This window comes from Rhinolophus ferrumequinum, chromosome 3, assembly GCF_004115265.2.
Source record: "Rhinolophus ferrumequinum isolate MPI-CBG mRhiFer1 chromosome 3, mRhiFer1_v1.p, whole genome shotgun sequence".
NCBI classification, from domain to species: Eukaryota; Metazoa; Chordata; class Mammalia; order Chiroptera; family Rhinolophidae; genus Rhinolophus; species Rhinolophus ferrumequinum.
In genome coordinates this window covers 63,806,259-63,831,136 of record NC_046286.1, presented here as the reverse complement: position 1 = coordinate 63,831,136, position 24,878 = coordinate 63,806,259, and the positions used below count along the sequence as shown (strand labels likewise).

The 24,878-nt window shown below is 44.3% G+C and overlaps 1 protein-coding gene across 3 annotated transcripts in view; it reads left to right on the top strand.

Moving 5' to 3' along the window:
* Positions 1-403: 403 nt before the first annotated feature.
* FYN (FYN proto-oncogene, Src family tyrosine kinase) overlaps positions 404-24,878 on the top strand; it is a 203,373-nt gene continuing 178,898 nt past the window's right edge. For all 3 annotated transcript variants that reach the window (XM_033102272.1, XM_033102265.1, XM_033102257.1), the window contains exon 1: positions 404-904. The gene's annotated coding sequence lies outside the window, so the exon portion shown is untranslated. The remainder of the gene's footprint in view (positions 905-24,878) is intronic.

Below are 24,878 nucleotides of genomic sequence, written 5' to 3'. Positions count from 1 at the left end.
CAAATGAAAAGACACCAGAAAGGCAAGATAGCCCTTTCTTGAGACAGGTTCCCATGGTTTGGGGGGAATGGCAGATTTCTTTCTGCAGTGGCTGTTGCAACCTTCCGCAAAGCAGAAACTGCAGCCCACTCTCTCCCCTCCGTTCCCCACCCTAACCCACTACCTCACAGGTCTACACAATACTTAAAAACACACACACAACTCCTTCAACCCTGCATCCCATCTCAACACAACACGCCAGGATGCCCGCGGCCACTGTTACGCTCAACCCACTCGGTGGCCCCACCCATTTCAGTCCCGCTCCCGCCTCGACACCAATGGTCGCCGCTTATAGCTCCCGAGGGGCCCGTTGATAGGGTAGCGGGGCCTGCCACTCTCAGGGTGCGTCCCGCCCCCTCCTCACTCCGGGCTGGGGCTTGAAGGGCTGGAGCATCAGCGCTGGTAGCTGCTAGCAGCCGCGGCAGCAGCGGCGTGTCGTTGCAGTTGCGCCATCTGTCAAGAGCGGAGCCGGCGGGGAGGGGGCTGCCGCGGGAGAGGAGGAGGGGTCGTGTGAGCCGAAGGCCGCGGAGACCCGCCCGCCCGCTGGCCGCGGGAACAGAGGCGAGGCTGCCCTCGCAGCAGCGCGTCCTTCGCGGTCCGGTCGCGCAGCGCTTCACCCAGCGCACCGTGGACTCCCGGGGCGCACACAAAGCCGCCGCCTGAGCCGCACCGCCCGGCGGCCGCCGCCCGCGCCACGAAGGGATCCGGCCGCCGGGCCGGGAACACCCGGCGCCGCCCCCTCGGCGCTCTCCGAAGGCCCACCGGCTCCCGGGCCCGCCGAAGCAATCGGAGCTGCCTGAGCCGCGCTGGAGGAGGGCGGGGAGAGGACCATGTGAATGGGTTCCGGAGCCTGAGTGCCGAACAGGTAAGCGGCCGGGGATGCGCTGAGGGAGGCCGCGGGGATGCTGCGGAAACAGGCTGCAGGCACCCCCGCGCTCCGCTGCCCCTGCCGTGGGGCCCCGCGCTGCAGTCTCTTGGCCGCCGCCGCCTCTGGGGCGCCCCGCAGGGCTGCCGGGGGGTTGGCCCCGTTCGGAGTCTTCCCGCGGCCGAGCCGGAGGTACCTCTGCGGGGTGCGGCTCCGAGTTACCGCAGGAATAGGGGCCCATTTTCTCGCTCGTGAGCGGGCGCGGGGTGAGAATAGGAATAGGCTTGGAGACCAGGCTGGCCCAGACTCCGCCCCCGCCCTCCTTTCGGGGGCCCCCCGCGGGGACCCAGGCTGTGTGTGTGTTGTTTCAATGTCAGGGATGATGTAATCACTTAATAATTGATGCCCCGTGCTACTTCGCTCCCCACCCCACCCCTGCCCCACTCTTCCACCTCTCGGCCTCCTCCTTCTGCGGCCGTCTCCTTCCCCATCGCATCCTCCTGCCTATTTCTGGCACCTCCCTTGCACTTCCCCCATCCTCCCCTTCACTCTTCCTGTGCCACCACCCACCCACCCCTTCCCTGTCCCCAGTGCTGGAGACTTCGCTCCTCTTTCTCTGCTCCCCACCCTTTTTCCCTCAAGCTCCTTTCTCCTCCCTTCCCTGTTCGCTGGATTTCCTCTCTACTTCCCTAGATCGATGACTATTTTTGTTTGGTCGCCTCCCCTCTCTTATCTCTGCGGCCACTGGCGGAGGGGACTGGGCCAGAAAGAGGCCACCGAGCTTGGGCCCGGGCGGAGATTTGCTGGGACTCAATGAGAAGAGGGATAATAAAATCACCCTTCTTGCCCCTCCTCCCCCAATAAATCACACAGACTCGCCGTGTGTGTGTGTGTGTGTGTGTGTGTGTGTGTGTGTGACACAAAGAGCTCTTTCAGTGCCCGGAGAGGAGACACACAAAGTACCCAAGGATGGGCGCAATGCTTCTTGTTTCTCTTTCCTGGGGCGCCCTTTCTCTCAGATAAAGCAGTTGATCTTCTTTCTGAGAGTCTTTCCTGCCACATTTACCAAAAAATAAATGGCCCCAGATGCAGGGTGGCAGGTGCTAGCATTTTGCTGTATTCATGGACCGGTAGTGTTGACTGGCAGCTGCAGTATTTCTTAGATTTAAAGGGGAAATGATTCCAGCCATCTTAAGAGTTGCTTTACTTTCAAGGTAGCTAGCCACCTACCCAGCCCCCTGCCTTGTTTTAAACACCTCTTTTGAGGGGTATGGGTACTAAGAGCTGGGGTAGGATAAATTGGTGTGGGGCAGAGATTTTGTTTCTGAATCAGAGAATTAAATTCCTGTTTGATATGAGTGAAGCCACCTGACTTGCTTCTTCTCTCAAGTCTAAGGAGCGCTGAAGCCCTTTGAAGTGAAATCCTGACTGCCCAGTGATTTTTGCTTTGCCCTTATATTCAAACAAGTTCCTGGGGCATTAATAACACAGCATTAAATTGATGTTTGGAAGACCACTGGAACCTGCCTCCTCCCTACTTCAGGGTAGCCTGCAGACACCCACATCCTTCCTCTCACCAACCGAGTGACCGACAGACCTTCCACCCTTTGTGCGCTCTTTCTCCTGAGTCCCTGCCCCATGGGTACTGTGAAGAGACTCGTAGATTTTAGGAGGAAATGGTTTGTTAACTATTTCAGGTTTTGGGTACGCTTAGCTAGGAGCAAAGGATGTATAGAATCTTTTGATTGAACTTGAAATCACCTGCTTGGTGTTCCTCTTAAACAGGAAATGTTAATGTAAATCTGGGGGCTTAATGTTCCGTTTTGAAAGCCAATGACTATTACATGCTTAATCGATAATGTGATAAGGTAGGTTGAAACCGTTGATTCCTAAGAGCGTAGCTCTTTGTCATAAGTAATAGAATGCTCTCAAGTTTGTTCCTCAAGATTTTTATTAGAAAAGAGTTGTTGTAATTCATTAAACATTTGCTTCTGTACTTTCTAAGGACATTCATCATGGAACTTTTTATATTAAAGAAAGCAACAGGGTTAATGAGTTCACTGTAAAAAACAAAGGGTTGTTTGTTTGATGCCAGACCCAGGAAGGAAAGTCAGTGTACAGTAAATTCGCATTCTGTTGACCAAGTTAGGGACTTAATGATAAGTTTGAAAAGTGAACAAATGCACATTTGGCTTACTGTGCCTTTACTCTGTGTTATTTTCTGGGTCTGGAATCTTCAACCCCATCTGATTGGCTTGGGTTCTAATTAACCTTTGGGGCTCAGCTCAGAAGTCATCTCCTCTGTGAAGCTTTCTCCATTCCTTCCCCTCCAATTTTGTTTTCAAATTTCAGCAGCAGGCATTATGTTTGACAGGTGTCTGTCGTTAGTTGATCAGCACATTGAGAGAAGGAACTTGGACTTATTTATTTTGTTTCAACAAATGTAAGTTAGGTCTTTGGTATGTGTTAGGCACCTGAATTAATTATGCTAATGTTAGCAGCTATAACAAGTAGGCCTGCAAAACTATAATAGCTCAAAAGCAATAGACATTTCTTATTCCTCATGGCTTTCCTCCATGCAGTGATTCTAGGCATCACGCTTCACCATCCCACTGGTGCTCCATTGTAATCTGCTTTCAGTTGGCAGAAGGACAAAAGAGGAAATGGAGGGAGTGCACCTACTTTTTAAGTGTCTTGGCCTGGAAATGGCACCCATCACTTCCATTTAACATCCTTTACAGGAGAGCTAGTTATATGGCTACATTTAACTGCAAGGGAGCCTGAGAAATAGATGTTGACTATGTACCAGGTGAAAAATCAAGAGGAATGTATTCTTGGCCAGCAGCTTTGCCATACACTGCCACTCAATAAGGAACAGTCATTGCCCTCAAGGAGTTTGTAGGCTGATGAGAATGAAATGTAAACCTAGTGCCTATACCCATCACTGCTTTTGTTCTTTTGATTTTGTAAGTTTAGATCTTTTCATTTTAAACATGTTTCAAAACACCTTGCTTTTTGTCCAGTTCCCACTCAGCAATCCCTTGTAATACAGTGATCTGATGCTTCCTGTGTTGCTTTTGATGTTTTTTTGTGTGTTTACTCCAGGTGCACCTTTATTAGCCTGGTTTTTTTATTTGCTGATTTTAGGGACTCCCCAAAAAAGTGGGTAGTCGAGTCCTTAAAAATCACAGTCCTCCCTTCTCTTAATTGGAAGAGGAAATTAAGCGTACGCCAGAAGAGAAATTTCTTGCCCCGTGTCATGCTTGTGGGAAGGGCATCTCAGCAAGCCTGGCTCTTCAGTCCACCTTAGCCCCCAACACCACACAGCTGCCCTGACTTGATGACTGCGAGCCTTGCATTTCCCAGGAGATTAAGTGAGCTTCCAGACCTCCAGGAGTAGGGCGAACTGCTAATATTCTGAATAGCCCCTGTTCTCCACTGGCCTCCAAACTGTTGGAACAATTCTGTCTGTACTAGTCATCATACTTAATAATGCACGTATTTTTGCTATAAACAGTTCATTATATTCATCTGTTCTGCAAACATTAGCCTAGTATGTTATTGTGTGCAAGGCACTTGGAGATAAGTTTGTGAAAATGAATACATCTGCTGTCCTTGCTCTTCAGGAGCTTACAGTCTACTGGAGGAGATAAGAATGATAAATAATAGCTAACTTTTATTGAGCATTCACTATTTGCCAAGCTCTGTTTAAACTCTGATTTTAACACTAATGATATGAAGTGTTCTCACTTGTAATCCCCCTTTTACAGATGGGAAATTGAGGCAAGGGAGGTTAAGTAACTAACAAGAGCACATAACTAGTAAGTGGTAGGCTCAGGATTCAGGCCCAATTAGTTTAGTTTCAAAGCCATTGTTCTTAGCCAGTAGGCAATACACAAAATACTACATATGGATATAATGATGATAATTAGAATGTGTCACGTGCCATAAGGGGGGTTTGTATAAATGCTTTGGAAACTGATACTTATGGTTGTTGGGAAATAGAACTTTGTATTTAAATTTTAAAAATGTTCATTTCTACCTCCACTCCTTCCATTTGACCCTCATCTATTGCTCACCTAGAAAATAAACAGTAAAATTCCATTTAAAAATGGGAAAGCAAAGTATGTTGATACTGGAAATACTTTTACTTAAAGCTGGATTTTTCTAGTGATCCACAAATCGGTCTGTATGAGACTTTGAGTTGTCCTGTATATTTGTGCATTCAGCAGTGTTCACTCATTGCAGCTACCATGTGCCAGACATTGAACTAGATGCTTCAGGGGCGAAGAGGTCTGATCCTGCCCCAAGGAACTTAACCTGTAGGAGGCAGTCTCTGACCACTGTGATAAATGCTGTGATTCTAGTGATGTGATTCTAGTGAGCATACAGGAGGGAACCTGGCTTCCACAAATGAGCTGGGACAGTGGGGTGCCCAGGCAGAGAAGGCTGGAGGCGGAGGTGTCTTCAAGAGGAAAAGGAGGAGTCGAAGAGTAGGAGTTGCCTGGTTGAGTGTTGTGGGATGGCCATTGCCTCAGAAGGCCAATGCGTAGACCTTTTGGGAAACTGCAAGTAGTTCAGAGTGGATGGGGGTGGTAGAGAGACGGACAGAGGGAGAAGACGAGCTGGAGGAAAACCTGAGAATATTCTTGTATGTATTTGGTCAGGAATGCCATTTAAGAGTTGTCAGTGGAGGTGCTGCTTTGATCTTATTTTAATTTATAAAGATCATCTGGCTACAGGGGCCCATTGGGCAGAGGTGTTCAAGATACAGGGAAGGTATTTATGGTAACTCAGATGCTCAATAGATCAGGGTTTGAATGGTGCAAAAGAGACAGAGTAAAAGAGAGCGGGTAGCATGTAGGGAGGGGGTGCAGGAGAGGGCTTCTTGGGAAATTAGGTGAAGAGAGACATGCAAACCAGCAATACAGTAAGAAAAGCAGGATGTGGAAAGTGATGACTTTATCATGGACACTGGACTTTCAGAACAAGGTATCTCGTAGGCGGTTGACTAGATGGGTCTGGAATGAGGAGTAGGATTCAAATACAAATCTCTCAGCAGCAAATTGCAAAATACTTGAAGCCATGGATGTGGGCTATACCCCTTTGGGCGAATGTGGGAAGCAGATAGAGCAGACAGGGCTGAGCAAGAACCTGGGAACAAAGGAGGCAGAGGAGACCAGGCCCTGAATGGGAGAGGGGCAGCCAGAGTATTGGTGGGCCCTGGGGAGAGAGGTGGCCCTGATCCCCAGGGGAGAGGGTTATGCCCCAGAGGTTAAGCAAGATTAAGGACGACAAGTACAGTTGGATTTGGCCCCAGAGATCTCTGGACCCAGGCAGAGCAGCATCACCAGAATGGGGGGGGGGGGAAGTCTAAAACTCTGCTGCTCCCCAGACCAAGGTGGAAACACATATCGAAACCTGCAAAACATACAACCCCAAGGGACTTAGCCATCAGCTAGTCCAGCATGTCCATTTTCCTTCTGAGGAGAAATGAGGTCCATAAAGCTAAGTGACTTGACCAAGGTGGCAGTGTCACCACTTAGAGCTAGATTGCAAGCCTTTCAACCCAGGACCATACTTAGAATAGGATCCTGATTCGCCCCCTCCCAGCTGTGGGAGCTGAGCCGACTTACGTAATATCTCTGGGCCTCCCGTGCTTCACCTTTAAAATGGGGATAATAATTCCTACCTCAAAGGAGGATTATGTGTGAGGAGTCAATGCGTTAATTAATGTAAAGCACTCAAAATAGTACCCCACACATAGGAAACGCTGTGTGTTTGCTGCTGCTGTTAACGTGTATGTGTGCGTGTACATATATACACAAAATATATACACAAAACACATGCACAAATATACCTACACATACGTATAACATGTATGTCCCTTAGGGAAGAAAAGATGAAAATGTATTATGTGCATAATAGGACATTTTGACTATTTTAGAAAGAGATTATGGTGATTGCCAGTTCTGAATCAAGAGTTATTGGAAAAGGCGCGAAATTCGTTTATATAGTATGATTGAAAACAGCAGTTTTAGCTTGTCTTCTTAAGAAATGCAGAGCCTTTTTTATTCTTGAAAATAGAAAACCAAAGCACTTTGAAGTTAGCCCTATGAAATGGTTTCTTTGTTTTGGTCAGATAACCGGAATGTTAACCTATTTGCAATGTAAATCCCTTGAGTTGGACTTCAGAATGTCGTCATGACTTTCTGAAGGTGGAATAAACTATGGGGTAGGAAAAAAAACCCTAAGTTATGACTTGGTTCCTATGAAAAGGGGGTGATTTGAGTTATTTAAAGGAATGCAATTTGTGTGTGCGTGTGTGTGTGTGTGTGTGTGTGTGTGTGTGTGTGTTTCTAGTTGAAAGAATCTAATTTTGAGCTACTAAAATACATGTAGCCTGAACAGTATTATCCAAATGGATTTGGGTGACATACAGCACAGACAACTTAGGCCTAAGTGGCACTCTGGACTTGATTAGAACGCAGTAATCCTAGAAGGATATAAATTGAACTGGATTTATGGTCTAATAAAAACGTGGGAAGAAAAGATAATGCCTACTGACTCATGAAACTTTAACAATGTTTATAAGGCTCTGAGTTGTTGTAATGATTGGATGAGAGCATTTTCCCATTCATCTCACCCTGCTTCTAGAATGACCTGCATTGTGCCTCACTCTGGATGTGAAGCAGACTGGGGTCCTTCCTCTTCCTCCGTATTCTTAGGAAGCAGAGATCATCATATATTCTGCCCTTGTAGACCCAAGTAGCGCCTGGTTAGTTTGGGCAAATATGTATGGAGTGCCTCTTAACTGTAAGTTTTGGGGGAGGAAGAAAACTAGTATAGGAAAGTCTTAGCCTATTGGTTATTTCAATTCAGAAGGCTTTTCCTGAGGGCTACTTGTTTCTGGCCTTGTATTCCCCTCTGTGCGACAGTGTAAAAAACCACATACCGTGTTTCCCCAAAAATAAGACCTAGCCAGACAATCAGCTCTAATGCATCTTTTGGAGCACAAATTAATATAAGACCCGATATTATATTATATATATTATATTATATTATATTATATTATATTATGTTATATGATATTATATTATATTATATTATATTATACCTGGTCTTATAGTAAAATAAGACCTGGTCTTATATTAATTTTTGCTCCAAAATACGCATTAGAGCTGATTGCCCGGCTAGGTCTTATTTTTGAGGAAACACGGTAGCATACCACAGCTCCTCACTAAATCCACCATAAAAATAATAATGCTTACCATTTTTATTGAAACCCAGCGGCTTTGTTAAGTGCTTTACATATATAGTCATTCCCTTAATTGTAACAACTCTAAGGCAGATGTTATTATCCCCATTGGTCAGATGGGGAGACTGACGCCCCAACAGGTAAAGTAACTTACCCATTGTCACACAGCTAATCACTAGAGAAGCTAGGTCTGTCTTGCTCCTAAACTCATGCCTGCTTTTGCTCCAAAGCTGCGGTTTCCTACCCCTGCCTGTTTACCAGCCTGCTTGTCTTTGCTTTGCAGTTATTTCTGTGTTAAGTGTTGACGGTACAAAGCCACCTTGACTCCTTCTGATGGCTCCACTCAAGACTTAACTTTCTGGGAGGTAACCCCATTGGTCCTATCTCTGGGCTCCCATGGCACTTGGTTACCGCCTCATCATCTCCCTTGCCACAGCCTGACTTATAAAGTCACGTGAAGTCAGCTGGATGGGAGAGTGGGCAGATACTGGTCTTTTCTACTGACTTGTGAGCTCTTTGCAAGTCAGGGACTGTATCTTTTTTGTGGTTTGATTTCCCAACACAACACCCAGCACTATTCCATAAGGTATTGTCATTATTATTCCCATTTAACAGGTGGGGAAACTGAGTCATAGAGCGTAAGTGTCACAGAGCTAGTACAGCAGAGCTGGGATCTGAACCCAGGCAGTCAGTCTGGCTCACAAATCTATACTCTTAATCCTAAATTTGTTCCATCTCTTAAATAAGATTCTAAACTGTGAAGGTGAAGATAGTGCTGACTACATCCTAGCCCAGTACCTCACAGTCCACACGTCGTAAACATCAGCCTTGTTCTTCCATCCACTCTGGCTGAACCACCAACAGGGTCTTAGCTGATGATAAGGAAAGAGTTTTAGGGCCATGGTGCATACATATCCTCTGAGGATCTTACAGAATGCATATCCCCAGGCCCTGTTCTCATTCAGTAGGTATGGGGTGGGCAGGGTTGAACATAGAAGTCTTTTCTGTATATGAGAATGGCAGTGAGCAGTGAGAATGGCAGCTTCTGAGAGACGAGGAATGAAACAAACATAGGGAGTCTCAGCCGCAGTGGTGGGAGCAGACCATAAAGTGTGAGAAAATCATCAATCAGCCTGAGCCAGAGGGAACAGCAGCCCAGGGGAGGCTGGGGATCAGAAATCCATCACAGAAAGACCTCTTACCTTGTATTTTTAAGATTTCTAAGTACCTGCTCCTTTTGAATGTGCTGGTGGGATTTTATCTGATGAATTTAAGCACTTTCATTTTCTTCTGAGCTTCCATCTTTAAGGTACCCAAAAATAGTAGGCTTTTCATGGAGTTGTATAAGGATTCCATCTGCTTTATACTGAAAAGTAGGGCTTTAAAGGGAAATTAAAAATGAGCCAGATCGCCTTTCCCACAACAAAGCCCAGGGCACTTTTCCCAATCCTTTCTTCTCTAATCCCCAGAAAAAGTTACTGACTCTATATTTCTGTGAAATCCTGCCCAATTTAAATTCTACTGAAAAGGTAAATAAACACCTACTAGTTCCTTCATTTCCATATCGTAGTATCTCTTTAGAAACAGTAACGATTTCAGATATTGTCACTTAAAATTTGATTTTTGTTTCAATTTTAATTTTATTCCAGAAACTGTGTGATATGTTACCTGTAGATAGCCACATGGATATTTGAAAAAATGCCGATTTCTGTTAATAGTTTATCTTGTTTGCTCTCAGGGTTTGGAGGTTTTCACCTTTTTATTGTCTAGTTTATTGGCTAATCTCTTAGAAATACAAACTGAGCAGCTCATTATTTTCAGATATAGGAGCTTAGTTATCGATGAACTCTTTTAACATTCTGTTATTCTGTATCTTTTATCATTGTTTCCTACTTGAAAATGTCAATTCTGTGGCTGTCTTTTCACCCTGTCTCTATTCTCTTGATAAGTTATGTCCTTCAGGCTCTCTTGTGGTTTGCAAATTCCAGTGGCTTCACTCCTATACTTTCTAGATTGGTGAGGAGGTGTTAATCCACATCAAATGGATGTGCTGCCGATGGAGATGCTGCTTCTTTTGCCGTGTCCCTTTATTAACAATCCAATGAAGAGAAGAAAAGCCAAATTCCTTAGCCTGGTATTCAGTGCCTTCCACTGTCTCCACGTTCTTAGTCATACCTGGCTCACCTCATTCACTACTACATTAGCACTTGAGAAGCCAGATGTCAATTCCCTATACTATATCATTAATATGGAATATGTGTTCTGCCTTTGTGTTCCTTTCCTGGAATCCCTAACCCTTCTTTCCCTCAGAATTCTGTCAGTTTTTCAAGGCCCAGTTGAAACCCCAACTCTGGGAAGCTTTCCCTCGTCTGCTTGTTCTCTTGCATTGAACACGTATGTTTCTCGATTGCCTCCTAATAAATGATGCTTATGTTGTTAGTTAAATCCTGATAGGAGGAATCCAAGGTGTAGAGCATTTTTGTGACTCGCCAAGGTTACATATCCAGTTACTAATTTAGTTTAGACTAGAATGCAGGTCTCCTAGAAATCTATATCTATGGGACCTGTTTTCTCGAGAGACTGTTGGCCCCATGTGTGCAAAACTATTGTTGGCTGCTCCCCTTCCTCCGTAGTGTAGATGCTCAGCTGGTCTTTACTCAGGTAGGCCCCGGGCAGGGCACTGAAGTGTACAGCTGGTTCCCTGGCCATTGGTGGGGCTAGGCTGCCATCTCCTTGGACATCGAGCTGCTGTAGTTTCTGATGGCACCAGATTTATTATCTAACAATCCTCATGGTTTAGGTTCGGTGATTGTCCTAGACGATTTTTGGACCCACCATTGTATTTTCAGAATGGTAATGTGTTTCAAGATCTTTTGTTCTTCATCTTAAGCTTTTTGTTAAAAATTTAGGGTAGTCAAGGAAATAGTGACTTCTTTGCCTTCTGCCATCAGGTTTTCATCAACAAGATTTTCACTAAAAACAATAGGAAGTCACAGTAGTACACAGTGACATCCAAGACCAAGGTAAATGCAGAATGTTTTAAAATTGAGAGGACCCTGGAAGAACACAGTAGCAAATGATGGAAGAGGGAAGAATGGCAGCATGGACGGCTAGTGTTGTGCCAGGGGGAGCTGCAGAAAGCAGATGCTCACCTATTATGCACCTGCTCATTTCTGTACCTCGCAAAGTAGCATTTAACTGTGTCCCTCAGCCATATATAAAACCTAGCTTTGGCTGTGGGAGTGCCTTCTTCTCTAGGCATTAATTTTGTTCACTTGGTGTTTTGTTCACTTGTTAGTGGCACCATCTGAAGAATCTCCTTAGCAGGGGAGGGAAGGGTTCCAGCCTATACTTAAGGTCCTACAAAGTAATGATTTCACACTGTATCCCAACCACAGTCTCTGGTTGTATGGCCTTCAAAAGAATGATTGAAAATAAGCCTTATAAAACGTTTTCCCTGGTGGAGGGGAGAGACTACTCCGGTAATACCTGTAACAAACGACACAGCAGGACAACAGGCAATGGTTGTCAGCTGGTCATTAAGAGTCTTTTCAGCTACCTGTGAATAGCTCTCTGTGGTTCCTCATTAATGGCTTCCCCGGCCTAGCCCTCACCTGGATGCCAGGTTTAATGTATCTGACGGATGGAGACCAAGAAAAACACATTCTGTGGATGTAGACCAGTGACTGCAGCCAAGACAGGGGAGGTGGTATCTGTGCTTCACTGCGGTTTAAACTGTCGTGATGGTCTTTGGAAAGTGGTAGTGAACTGTTTTTCCTTCCTTAACCATGCACTGTGTATGATTCCAGTGCTTTTCCCACCTTCCTCCCCACCGCTACAACCACCACCTAACGTGGGAGATCACACGCCACTGACAAAATGCACTTTGCCCTGGCTGGCATATAATGTCACCATGTCATATATTTGTCCAGTTTGTTCATGTTCACTCACTTTTGTACATGCTAGTGTCCATATTGTCCATTTTCAATAGGAAGCTGCTAGAAAACTAAGAGTACACCTTGTTTAATTCATTTTGTGTTCAATGTGTAACACTGTACTAAACTGTGCATTTATTAAATGCTGGTTGATCACAATTCTAAGCTTCCGAGTTGGGAGGTCTTGCAAGTGTTTCAGTCGTTCTAGAATTGAGATTTTTCTTGAATAAATTTTCTTCTTGTAGATAAAACATTAGGTCCTCTGCATTGACAGATCCTCAGAGTATTGGTTTAGAATCCAGATTTTGGTTGCACAATAATGTTTTAGGTTCCACCTTATGTTCCACCTCCTGGGGTGAAAATGCAGTGATCCCAACTCCGAGTCTTGTCTGCAAGTTAGGGCCAAAGCATAGGTAATGCGCCATACCACACTCTTTTCATATAAGTGTGAGGACATGCAATTCTCACTGTCTTATAGTCATTGTTCAACAGATTCTTGATTTCACACTGCCAAGAGTTGGAGGTAGTTCTCTTAGAGGCGAGAATTGCTCATTGAAGACGAATGAGGAGTGGCTGGGAAGAACCTATAAGGACTGTGCTATAAGAAGCAGAACCAGATGCCTGTGTGTCTGCCAGTAAGTCCTGGAAAGTCCTGGTTAGTTCCTCGCTAAGTGTGATACAAGGAGGATTGACGCTTGAAAAACTGCAGGCCCAAACATTCTCTGATTTGTACCTTGGCCCCACCATGCCATGTGGGAAAAGTCAGTTTGGGAAAGTGTTGAGAGTCCCCTGTCTGGGGCCAAAGGCAAGCCCCGCTGCCTTCCCTGATTTCACATGCCTCGCTGGGACAGAGGTCCTGCTTCTGCAGGATGCCCGCCCTGGCCTCCACCCCGACAACAGCGTTCCCATGCACTTGAGATCCAGAACTGCTCCTGTGGGAAGAGCCCTGCTGTCTGCCTCCCACCAGGATGCTCAGCTCTACTCTCAGTGCCTCCTGAATGAGCTGGAACACGTGGAAATGACCCACTAAAGAGAGTGAGGTTGGTGAGGCTGGAGAGAGGGGGATAGTGGATGCAAGGGGATCAACACAGAGTTGGTGGGGGCAAGATCATGGTTATTATATAGAAGGACCACTTGTATTTGTTTCCTGTGGCTGCCATAACGAATTACCCCAATTGGGTGTCTTAAAACAACAACCAAATCTCTCACAGTTCTGGAGGCCAGAAGTCTTGAAATTAAGGTGTCAGCAGGGTTGGTTCCTTCTGGAAGCTGTGAAGGAGACTGTTCCATGCCTCTTCCCTAGCTTCTGGTGGCTGCCGGCAATCCTGGGCTTTCCGTGGCTTGTAGACCTGTCACTATAATTTCTGCCTCCATCTTCACATGGTATTCTCTCCACTGGATGTCTTTCCATGGCCTTCTCTCTTTTAAGGCCACTTGTCCCTGGAGTTAGGGCCCACCTTAATCCAAGATGATCTCATCTCGATGTTCTTAATTACATCTGCAAAGACCCTTTTACCAAATAAGGTCACGTTCACAGGTTCCAGATGGGCATATTTTGGAGGGGCCAACATTCAATCCACGATAGCCCTCAAAAAGATAAAAACTAGCAGTAATTCAGAAGGAGAAAGAACAGATGAAAAAGGTATTTACAAGTTGGAATGCCTACTAAGGGGCAGGCACAGTACTTTACATGTGTGATTTTTAACTATCACTGTACAATAGGTGAAGAGACAGTGCAAGTTTTATGTGAAAAGAAAGAAGTGTGAAGATGTGGAATGTCCTGAAACTTTTCAGGAAAACGGGAGGCCAGGTCATCATCTGACAGTGGAAGATTTGGAGATGGGAGCGGGACTTGCAGAATCCAGAAAAAGTCCAAACAGCCACAGAAATATAGGATAATGTGTTATTAGGTACATCATAACATTACAGAGAAATTGTGAGGCCCCATTGGAATCTGTAGATATGTTTGAAGGCTCCCTTTAGCCCAGTACTCATCCCTCTGGAACGGCAAATCTGACCTTGGGGTGACCTAGAGTTGAAAATGAGTTTGAATAGTCACGTGCGGAGGATGTTCTAAGAGAATAAAGAAAATATTAATATCAATTAAATCACCTGAAAGTCGGGTTCAGGCTGGATAGGGGATGCTGGCTAAGGTAAGGAAGGCCCTGCGGTTGTAGAGGTGTGATGAATGAACACAGCAGGTGTGGAGGGGGAGAGACAAAAGTGAGAAGGCCCGAGGGAGGGGTCACCCAGGAAATGGAGAGTCCCAGGATGATACCGAACAGGGTGGCTTCCTGTTCAGGGGATCTCCGCTTACCAGTAGCACAGACATTCAGGACATTGGATATAAAGAATTCAAGAAACTGAAAGGCATAGGCCCCTTTTGCCCTTGGTTCAAATGTGTATAAACAGTGTCTTCTAGAAGAATGACATGTTTGTATGTTGCACTTTTTAAAAATCCTGGATGAGTGCTCTGGGTCCTCTGAGCTCTTGCATTATGACCGGCCGATTTAGTGGAGGTAATATTTTGAACTGGGATTCAATTTACTTTCCCTTCCTCCTAATTCTTGTTGCCCTGGGAGTCTCCCCCACTGAGGCTAAGGATTCCATTACTTCAGGGGGAGGACAGACTATAGTCTAGAACAAAGAAAACATTGTTCAGCTTTCCACTTTCAAAACAGGCCCTGGGAGCATGTTTCAGAGACCAGTTAGCCCAGGCCTTCATTTAAAAGGGGCAGGCTTTGTTAGAAGAAAATGATTTGTGGATTCCAAGGAGCCAGATCTCAGAAGGCCTGGCATATATTGTACGGAACGCCATGCAAGAGGGAGGCCGCGGGAAGGAGGAAATACCTTTCTGGGTTGGAGGATGGAGCCTGTAGTGATTCAGAGACTAGAGATAGGAAATGAATGGGTTGCTGGCATGCCCCACCCCAGGGGAGTGGAGGAGAATCTGCATGCAGACAGACTTGTGCCCTGCGTCCTGCCCCTGAACTCGGGAAGGAAGTGCCTTGTAGTGCACCCAGCAATGGGGCATATTTAGGCAGAAACGAGCCCTGAGATGGTATCCCCGGCCAGTTCCCCAGAGCCTGCATGTGGCATAGGACAAATCCTGGTGGTCCCCTCAGGCAGATGTGAAGGTGCTGAGGGAGCCGGGTGGGCAAGGGCTGGGGTCAGCATGAAGAAGGCACAGAATGAACTGTGCCAGTCTCACTTGCTGAAGGCAGGCTGCCATCGTGACTGCAGGTGTCCACCAGTCACATCCACAGAACCTAGCGAACACCCAGAGACACAGGGGTGCGACATCCCGAGGAGGCAGGGGAGGGACGGAGGGCGGCCCCTGTACCAGGTCCTTGCCCCATCCTGTGATGGTCTGTAATCTTCCACTGGGGGAAGGAGAGAAAGGGAAAGGAGCACAGCATTTCTGAGATTAATCTCAGTTTGAGATTAATTTAATTTGACTAATGGCCCTGAAGCAACTACAATTTTAAAATTAAAGAGGCTGAGTTATCTGGAAGTAGCAAGGTGGTTTTTTTCTATCATCAGCAGAAATACAATGGTCCTGATCAAGTGGAATTCAACTACAAAGAAATGAAGTAACATCTTTCGTAAACAGCTGATTACTAAGTATAAATTTCAGACATGCCACACTGCATTTGAGCTGTATTTTAACATGATTGCTGCCGCTGCTGAGGGCGGCAAATTTACTTCCTTGCATTTTTATAGTACGCTTTTTCCTTTGAGTAAATCGTGAGTTAGCATACCTGTACTAGCTTCATCTTGGACAAGAAGTGGAGAGATCTGTCCTCTGAAGGAGCAGAGTTGCCCACCAGATGCTCCGAAGTATGGTGGGGTTTTGGGCTTCCCGTTTTTAACCAGTGGCAGTTCTTCCAAGTGCCCTGGAACTGTGGACCTCAGTAGCCATGGAGCCTCAGGTCAGTGCAAAGTATTAGAATTTCAGGCCTTTCTCAGACAAAAGCCGTATGATTTCACTTATAAGTGGAACAAAATAAAAAACAAAATAAATGGACGCACAAAACAGGAACAAACTCATAGATTCAGAGAATATTTGGTGGTTGTCAGATGGGAGGGGAGTTGGGGGATGGGTAAAAAGGGGGAAGGGATTAAGATGTGCAAATGACCAGTTATAAAAACAGTCACAAAGATGTAAAATACAGCATAGGGAATAGAGTCAATAATATGGTAATAACTGTGTGGTGCCAGGTGGGTGCTAGACTTATCGGGGTGATTATAAGTTATATAAATGTCTAATCGCTATGTTGTATACTTGAAACTAATCATATATGTCAACTGGTTTTGAAAAATTATTTTAAAAAAAGAATTTCAGGCCTTTCTCCAATGAACTTACTGTGATGCTGGAAATAGACAAGAAGAGACTTTTTACTGGGTGTGATCCTTCAGTTCCATATTTTAAAGGTATCGCAGTGAATACTAGAAATTATACTCTCTGACAGGCTGTAAGGGGAGAAGCTCTTTGTTTTTATTCCATCTTCATGGACTAAATAAAGCCTGAGTTTATGAAGGGATTCATTTCCAAGTATAATTCGTAAGTAGTTACTAGAACACTCAAATGAGAGAGGGGGAAAAAAACCAGTTAGCTCTTTTTAATTACATTTCATTTCTCTCTGACATTTATACAAGAATGATGCTGCATTTAAGAAGATGTTTTAAAACCTACTGTTTCTTGAAATGCCTAGTAATTTTGAAAAGGAAATCTTTAGTCTTGCTTTAAAAAGCATGCGTTGGGTGGGGCGGAGTGAGGTGGGAAGTTGCCTGTTGGGATGCTGCTTATGTATTTTCCTACTAGAAAATTACTGTGATGCTGTGAGCACATCTTCTCAGAACATTGCTACATCTCTTACTTTTCCTCATCTGTCAGTGGGAGCCAAGAGAGCCGGAGATAGGGGACCATAACATTTATTGAAAGAAGTCACTAAAATAATTCAAATTATAGAATTTTTAAAAATGTTGATATATTAACTGACAGATCATTTTTATAATCTTTTGGTCCTATGAAATAGTTTTATTGGAAATGTTATAAAAAATAAAATGTTTAGGGCTGGCCTGGTGGCTCAGGAGATTGGAGCGCTGAGCTCCTAATGCCGAGATCACTGGTTTGATTCCCACATGGGCCAGTGAGCTGCTCCCTCCACAGCTAGATTGAAAACAATGACTTGACATGGAGCTGATGGGTCCTGGAAAAACACTGTTCCCCAGTATTCCCCAGTTAAAAAAAAAAAAAAAAAAAAAAAAAGGAATAAAAAAAACCTCATATCCTTATTTTAAAAGAATAAAAAAATAAAAAATGTTTAAAATTAAAAACATGTACATATACATTACAGCAAAAAAAACTTTATAAAGATGAAAACTTTTTATAAAGAACATAAGATAGTAATTATTCTTGGTACATATTCACTCAGCTTTTTAGCCATGTGTCTTTAATACTCATGTCACTGATATTTTTTATGAAGAATGAATTGTTTTTGATTTTCTCATAGCATTGCCTGCAGTCTCCTTCAAAGTTGTGTTTTATAGTTAATATTTGAAATTGTTACTTTCTTTCATTGGCATTTATGGATACATCATAATATTTTTAACTGAGAAAATAGGTCTTTCTACAGATACACATAAGCTGGGAGCAAATTCTGCTAAATGGAGGCTTCTCTCAGACTGATTTTTTTTTTTCATATTGAAATTTGTAAATATTTTAGCCCAAATATCATCACAGTTCTTTTATCTCCTTTCAGGATTCTTACCTTCAGTAAGTATTTTTATAAGGCAAAACTCATGAAAATGTATTCCTCTATGGTCCTTTTGAATGTTTTATCACATTTAAATGACAGACAATCACAGAGCTTCGTAACTTCACTCTATTCTGGTACAGAATGAAAATGTATTCAATTAAAACGAGGAGCACCATCAACAGATCCCCACAAGTCCAGCTACTCTAAAACATAATACAGTTGCAGAATTAAATTTTGGAAACTACGTACTCGAGTTCTCATAATTTAAAGTGTTTAGCTCCTCCTTTGCTTTTGTTGGGATAAATTTCAACATATTCCTATTTGCAAGCCTTGTTTTCAGTAACTGCAATTGGTTAAAGGCTTTAAAAGCTAAAGTGTTACTGCTTTAATCAAAGATTTCCAACTGTTTTGGAGGAGAATTCTCCCAAACTTTACAGGATTCATCTATCATACCATTATGGCACACCTAGTTTGATTTAGGGAGTCATTTCTTTTTTCTTTTTTCTTTTTCTTTTTTTTTTTAAAGATTTTATTGGGGAAGAGGAACAGGACTTTATTGGGGAACAGTGTGTACTTCCAGGACTTTTCCAAGTCAAGTTATTGTCCTTTCGATCTTAGTAGTGGAGGGTGCCATTCAGCTTCAAGTTGTTGTCCTTTCAGTCTTAGTTGTGGAGGGCGCAGCTCAGCTCCAGGTCCAGTTGCTGTTGTAAGATGCAGGGGGCACAGCCCACCATCCCTTGCGGGAGTCGAACCGGCAACCTTGTGGTTGAGGGCCCACGTTCCAACCAACTGAGCAATCTGGCCACCTGGGAGCTGAACCGCAGCTCATGAACTTCCTTCTAGTTGTGGAGGGTGCAGCTCCGCGGCCCTTGTGAGAATCAAACCGGAAGCCCTGTTGCCCAGAGCTCGCGCTCTCAACTGAGCCACTCATCCGCCCCTAGGGAGTCATTTCTTAAACATTTCTAAAACCTGTGTAATGATTACAGGTGGCAAAATAGAACGCATGTACCCCCATGCGGAAGTGTTTTTTGTATTCACAAAATACTTTGTCACAAAAAATTTTGTAGTTCAGTTTTTCCAAGTATTTGCCAATTTTTCCACCTATAGTTTCTTTTGCATTTGGTAGGATATAGCCACTTGTTTGAATGCAGTTATGAATTATGCATATGCCATACCCAATTCCAAGTCTTTCTGCTCCATAAGTTTCTTGATTTAGTAAAGACAATTGTTTTTAGCATCACAAAAGTTGTATTTGTGTTAGACTGCTAAAATAGATAATTTCATCTCTTCTGTTAAACTTTTCACAGTTTACAGTAGCATTCACGAGAACATGAGGTGGTCCACCTATGACAGAATGAACTTCCACAGGCCTTATTTTGATCCCAGGAAATAGATGGGGGGAGGGGAAATCAAACCATTATCGGAATTGATTGATTTTTCTGTTTAAAACACCTGTTTTAAACAGAAAAGTTAAAAAAGAAAAGTTAAAAAAAATCATTTAACTTTTTTTGTGAAGTTTTTTTCTTCTGCTAATGAAACCAACACATTAAAACTATCACTTCACTTTTCATATATGTACAAAAAAAACCTGAACTCAAAAAAACCTGAACTCAAAAATAAGCAGAGTCAACTTGGAAAAGCAGCCATTTGATCTGAAAGAAAAGTCACGCTTCCTAGAGTGCTATTGGCATTGCTGCATGTGTTAAATTGGTCATTCTCGGGCACAGCCTTATTATAATAGCTAATAACATTTGAAGTCGTTTCTGATGCTTCCTTAGCAGATTTGTGACTTATGATTTATTTAATGAATAATATCACTGTGACTCCCATGGTAGGTAATAAATACTCACAAATATTTTGTGTCAGTTAACATTCATTATCCCTTCTTGAAAAACAAATTCGGTACTCAATGTTTCGTTAAATTTGCATTTTTTTTCTTTTTTAACGTGTTGCTAAAAGGGATATTGCAAAGTAAAACAGCACAACCACTAATAAATGACAAAAACACGGTGATGAGAGCATTCGCACCATTCTCGAGAAGTCCTACTTCCTGCAACTACTTCATGTACACCTAAGCTGCCCCTTTCTGTGATTCTTGTTGACCCTTCTGACAAGTGGTTTGTACATCCCAGGCTGCAGCACGAGTCACAACACACCTGGTCGGTGCATTCAGTGTCTGGTAGAATCGAGACTGGGAGGAGTTAGCTCTCCTTAGCTGTGCATGTCCAAGTGCTCTTTGTTTTATTGGTGAGCATCCTGCATGTTGTCCTTGAAAGGGAGGTGTTTACTTATGCCAAGATTGGAAAGGACAGGGAAAGAGAGGGATTGTCATTGGTCACCTTTCAGATTTAATTCTTGTTAAGGCAAAAACTCTCATCACCATGCAGTTGTCTCATCCCCTGGTAGGCAAGAACTGGCCGAAACTGGCCGAAACTGGAAGTGCAAAGTGGAGATTACTAAACCCAGTCTTGGTGCATTTTAATGCAACTATTGTTAATAATATTTGGTTTAAAAAAATGAATCATCTAGGCACATGTTTAACCCGCTGGCTGCTGGAACAATAGGTGTAATCTAGCACTTTCACAAACAAGCCAAGGTGTGAGGGCCCCCTAGTTAAGAGATCACATTTCTCCATCTGCTTTGCACCATCCTCCTTTGTCTGGGCTATTCTGACGGCAGTTAGGACTCTGCCCTCCTCTTCTGTTGACTCCCAAACCCCCTTCCCACAACAGCTGAGTGAGCTTTCACAAGTCTATATGAGATCACATTACTGGGTCAAACCCCTCAGCCTTCCTACCGCAGTTGGGGCGAAGTCCAGCTCTTCACCCTGGCCCCAGAGGACACTCATGCCCCCACCCTCTTCCAACTGGCCCCACTAGATTTTAAGCTTCTCGGGGACACATACCTTGCCTGGCTCACATGAGAGCTGCTCGATATATTTTCTCAAAGGAATGAACACAGTTTACTTTGAATTGATGACAGAAAAAAAGAGGGTGTGTCTTGCTAATTCATAACAATAAGGAAATTCAAGTCCAAATCTCTGTGTCCTAAATATTATTTCTACATGTCATAACAAAATTGGACAGCAGAATGTATCACAGGATTAAATCCTCCCTGTTAGCCAGAGGTGTTGTGAGGCCTGCAGACCATTCTGTTTCTACAAGTCTCCTAAGCCCTCCCCACCCGGGGACGTAAGTGTGAATTCTAGGGAGCCTATTGTTTGCACTAAGATTAAGGTCAGAGATTTTGTTTTAGGTACACTTGGTGTACATGAGGGGGAGAAATGTTTCTCTGGTTGATGTGGGGGAGCCGGGGACATACAATGGTGGTAGAGGAATACTTCTTTTTAAGTCACAATTTTGAGATCTTGTGTTCTTACACAACTGTTTTCTGTTGGATGTCTTTTTAAAACATGCTGCTGTTCAATGTTATCATGAATGCCTTTCCAAGGACAGTAAATGGTTTCACACACTATGACATCGTTTCCATGGCAACTAATGTATTTTAGCAAAGAGAGACTGCTAGAAGTAGGCTAAAAAGGACAAATACAGAAATGGCATGGTATAAAATGTGGGGCAATGTGTGTTGTAGTAAGATTTTTTTTCTCTCTTGTTTTTCTGACTTTGTTTTTATAACTAGATCTTGGCTTCTTAATTCTTACTAATATTTTTACTGCCCCCAACACTGTCTAGTGTTTTGTTGACACAATTCCTTCAGTTGGTACTAGACAGATTTGTTTGCTTTAACACGATGCAGTCCATGAACATAAAACCTTTGTTATTTCATCCATTCTTAAATATATTATCTTCACCTTTGTTTTGCTGTCCTCTGTTAAGCACCCAACTTCTCTGCTGCCCAAGCCTGCAGTGCTTCTTGACAGGTATTGTCTAGCACACAGCGTCTGCTTGAAAATCAGAGCCGTTACAGTCAGGCTTTCACCCCACCCTTTCATCCAGTGGGTCAAACCCTTGCCCTCTAAAGCTATTACAGTTTACCTCTTTTGTTCATTTAGAAGCTAACATGCCTAAGTATACATTTAAAATAATTCTACCAGACGTTAAGCCTATGTATGAGCATATGTAAACCCTGGGTTTTAAAAAAAAAAAATGGATAATGTAACCCTGCTTTGTGCATCTGAATGTACTTGGATTATTTTGTTGTATGATAATAAAACCCCCTTCTGTGCTCTTCAGTAAATCCCGCGTGGAGGGCAGATAGCAGTCAAGTTCGTGTTTAACAGAAAGAGAAACCATGGCGTAGATCTTATGACTTATAAAGATAGCTGGAAAATACCCTCATTTATGTTTTATTGGGCCGCATAGCGCGTTTAAAAAATTTAAATGGATACTTTAAAATTGCACAGTTTTGTATAAAAACAGATTTCCAGCTTCTCTTGAAAAAAAAGGAAGTTCTGGCAAAACCAAGCCTACATTCTCTGCTGACAACAGCCTGCACACGTAGTGTTGCAGCTGTCCTCGGGATGGGGCTCGTCAGCTCCTTCCCCCCACACACACACATCTTACCTACTTTATTCATTTATTCTACCTGCTGGCCAGGCCCCTGTGGGTTTTTTAAATATGTGACTGTTACTGCACCCCCTTCCCGCCACCCATTCACAGAGCAGATAAATAAAATAGCAGAGCTAGGATGAAAGTTGGTTTCCAAGCGGACTGCTTCCTCCCTGGCTGTGGCCCCGAATTCTGTGTTCAGAAACACAGAATTTATAGGTCAGTGGTGAGAATTTATAGGTCAGTGGTGAGAGGCCTCATTAGGTGGTAGAGCCTACGTTTTGTACTCTGCTAATTGAAAAAGACCCTGCAGGTAGTCATGCACTGTTCAGAGTTGAGGCGCCGCCCCTCTTGGTTGCCTCTGTCAGGAAGTCGTCTGTGCGGGACGAGGTGCTGCAGGGGAGTGTGGACATCCCCACACTCGTAGAAGAACTGGCTGAGGGGAGAGCTCCAACCTGACAATAGGGGGTCCAGACGTTCAGTGAGCATGCGTTCCTTTTTCAGTGAGGCAAATGGAAATTTATGTAAAAGAAGTAAGAGTGAGCCCGAGTCTGTATGACACCGGGCGAGCCCTATGATGTTCTCCCAGGTGGGAGACTCCAGGGTGTCCCCGGCCATGTTTGCAGTCCTCCCCCAGAGGAGCCCCTTTCCTTTGAATTGCTTCAATGTGCTGAATGAAGATTCTTTTGGGTGGCATCGAGTTATTTTCAATTCTGTCACTGCCCTATGCCTGTACTGTTTGGAATATGCACTTGTAACTGCATCTGTACGAAGGGTGGGGTGAGATGGGAGAAGAGGCTGCAGGTGCTGCCATCTCAAGCCTTGTTAGAAGGTCCGCATGTGCAGGAGGATACAGGATAATGAGCTAGCCGAGGGTTGGAATGAATGGCTAGAGGAAAATACATTTTTCCTGGGGAAACGGGGCAATGAAGACTACCCCCTAACAAAGGGCTTTGTCTGAGCTGGGTCCTGTCTCTGGGGCCTGCCCCAGCTGTTGGGTACACAGGAGAGTGTGGTGACGCTGAGCATGGATGGTCTCAAACGCTGCACTGCATGTCTGTGCAGCTGCAAAGGCCTCTGGGAGCCCACTATAAGAGGGGGCCTGTTCCTGGGCTGCAGGCAGGGAGCCAGGGGCCACCCCTTCACCAGAGAACATTGAAGAGCTTCTGTGTCCACTCTGTATGTGTCTCAGCTTTCTTTGGAATTGTGGCAGAGTCTGGTGCTGCCTGGTCTTTCTTGTGCCTTGGGTCCTAAGTTAAGAATAAATGAAGGAACACTGCCCCTGTTGACACGCCTGATATGGAAGTTGCTATTGAAAAGTAGCCGTTTTATCCTTTGTCACCACCCACATCACACCAAGTACAGTCTGAGGTTCTCACTTTAGTTTTGATTGAATAGAGCTATGATCGCTGGAACAGAAAAAAGCCATTCAGATGCGAAGACATGTCTAGTAATGTGCAGATGCATTTTGGCAGGTCAATGAAGATTTGAAATCTTTTGCAAGTGGTACAAAGAGTTGACTTGGGAATAGAGAAGATTCTGTGGCAAGAGCAAAGTATACTTTGTTTTTCCCTCAGCCTTCCTTTTCTTAAAATAATTAAACCAAAACCCAAACCAGGATTTAAATGTTGGCTTTGTCGTGGCCCTTCAGTATCCTCCATCACGTATGAGATGTGATTATGACTCTAAAGTATTGAATCTCAGTTTCTCAGTCACATTTTATAAGTAAAAGGGGACGCACTAGGTAATATTAAAAACAACAGAATCTCTGCACAGGATCACTTTATTTATAGCTCAAGACACAGGACCAAATTTACAGGAAAGGCCACCTTCTGGTTATGGCTACGTTGTGTGTGCTGTGTGGCATACACACTCCTCCTCCATGCAGGAGGGAGCAAGGTCGGCTTGATCTTGCGCCATTTCATTCCCTTCGTCCCTGTCAGTCATTTCTTCCTTAGTTACCTGTCACCACCCCTCTTCACCCTTCACCCTTCCACCAGCAGAGATCACACTAGCCCCCACTGTGTTGCGGGCACTGTGATCAGTGTGTCCTGGTCACAGACGAGCTGGCATTTGAGCAGGGGAGACCGTGAAACAGGTACTGCATCAAGTGCTGGAAGAACACAGAGGAGAGGGAATCTAGTTCTACGTAGAAGTGGGACCAAAAGAAACAAGAGTGAAAGGGTGATTTTGTCCTGGGCCCTGAAGGCCGATTAGGAGGAAATTATACTTCTCCAGCGGGGTTGGTGAGGTTGAAATGACGACGCTTAGCCCAGGAATATGCTGGGGGCTGCATCTGTTTTTCTGCCTCTTCCTGGGATAGGGGCAGGTTAAAAATACCCTGATCAGTGCAGAAGTGCGCCCCTGCCTGGCTGACTTCTTAGCTGGCACGTGCCTTCTCTCACGCTCTGGCCTCTGCTTTAGTTCCCCACCTTTCTCCCACCGGCCTACCACCATCCTCTTCCCGTCCTCTTTGTCCTGTGGCACTACCAAGCCTCTTGTCATTCTCCA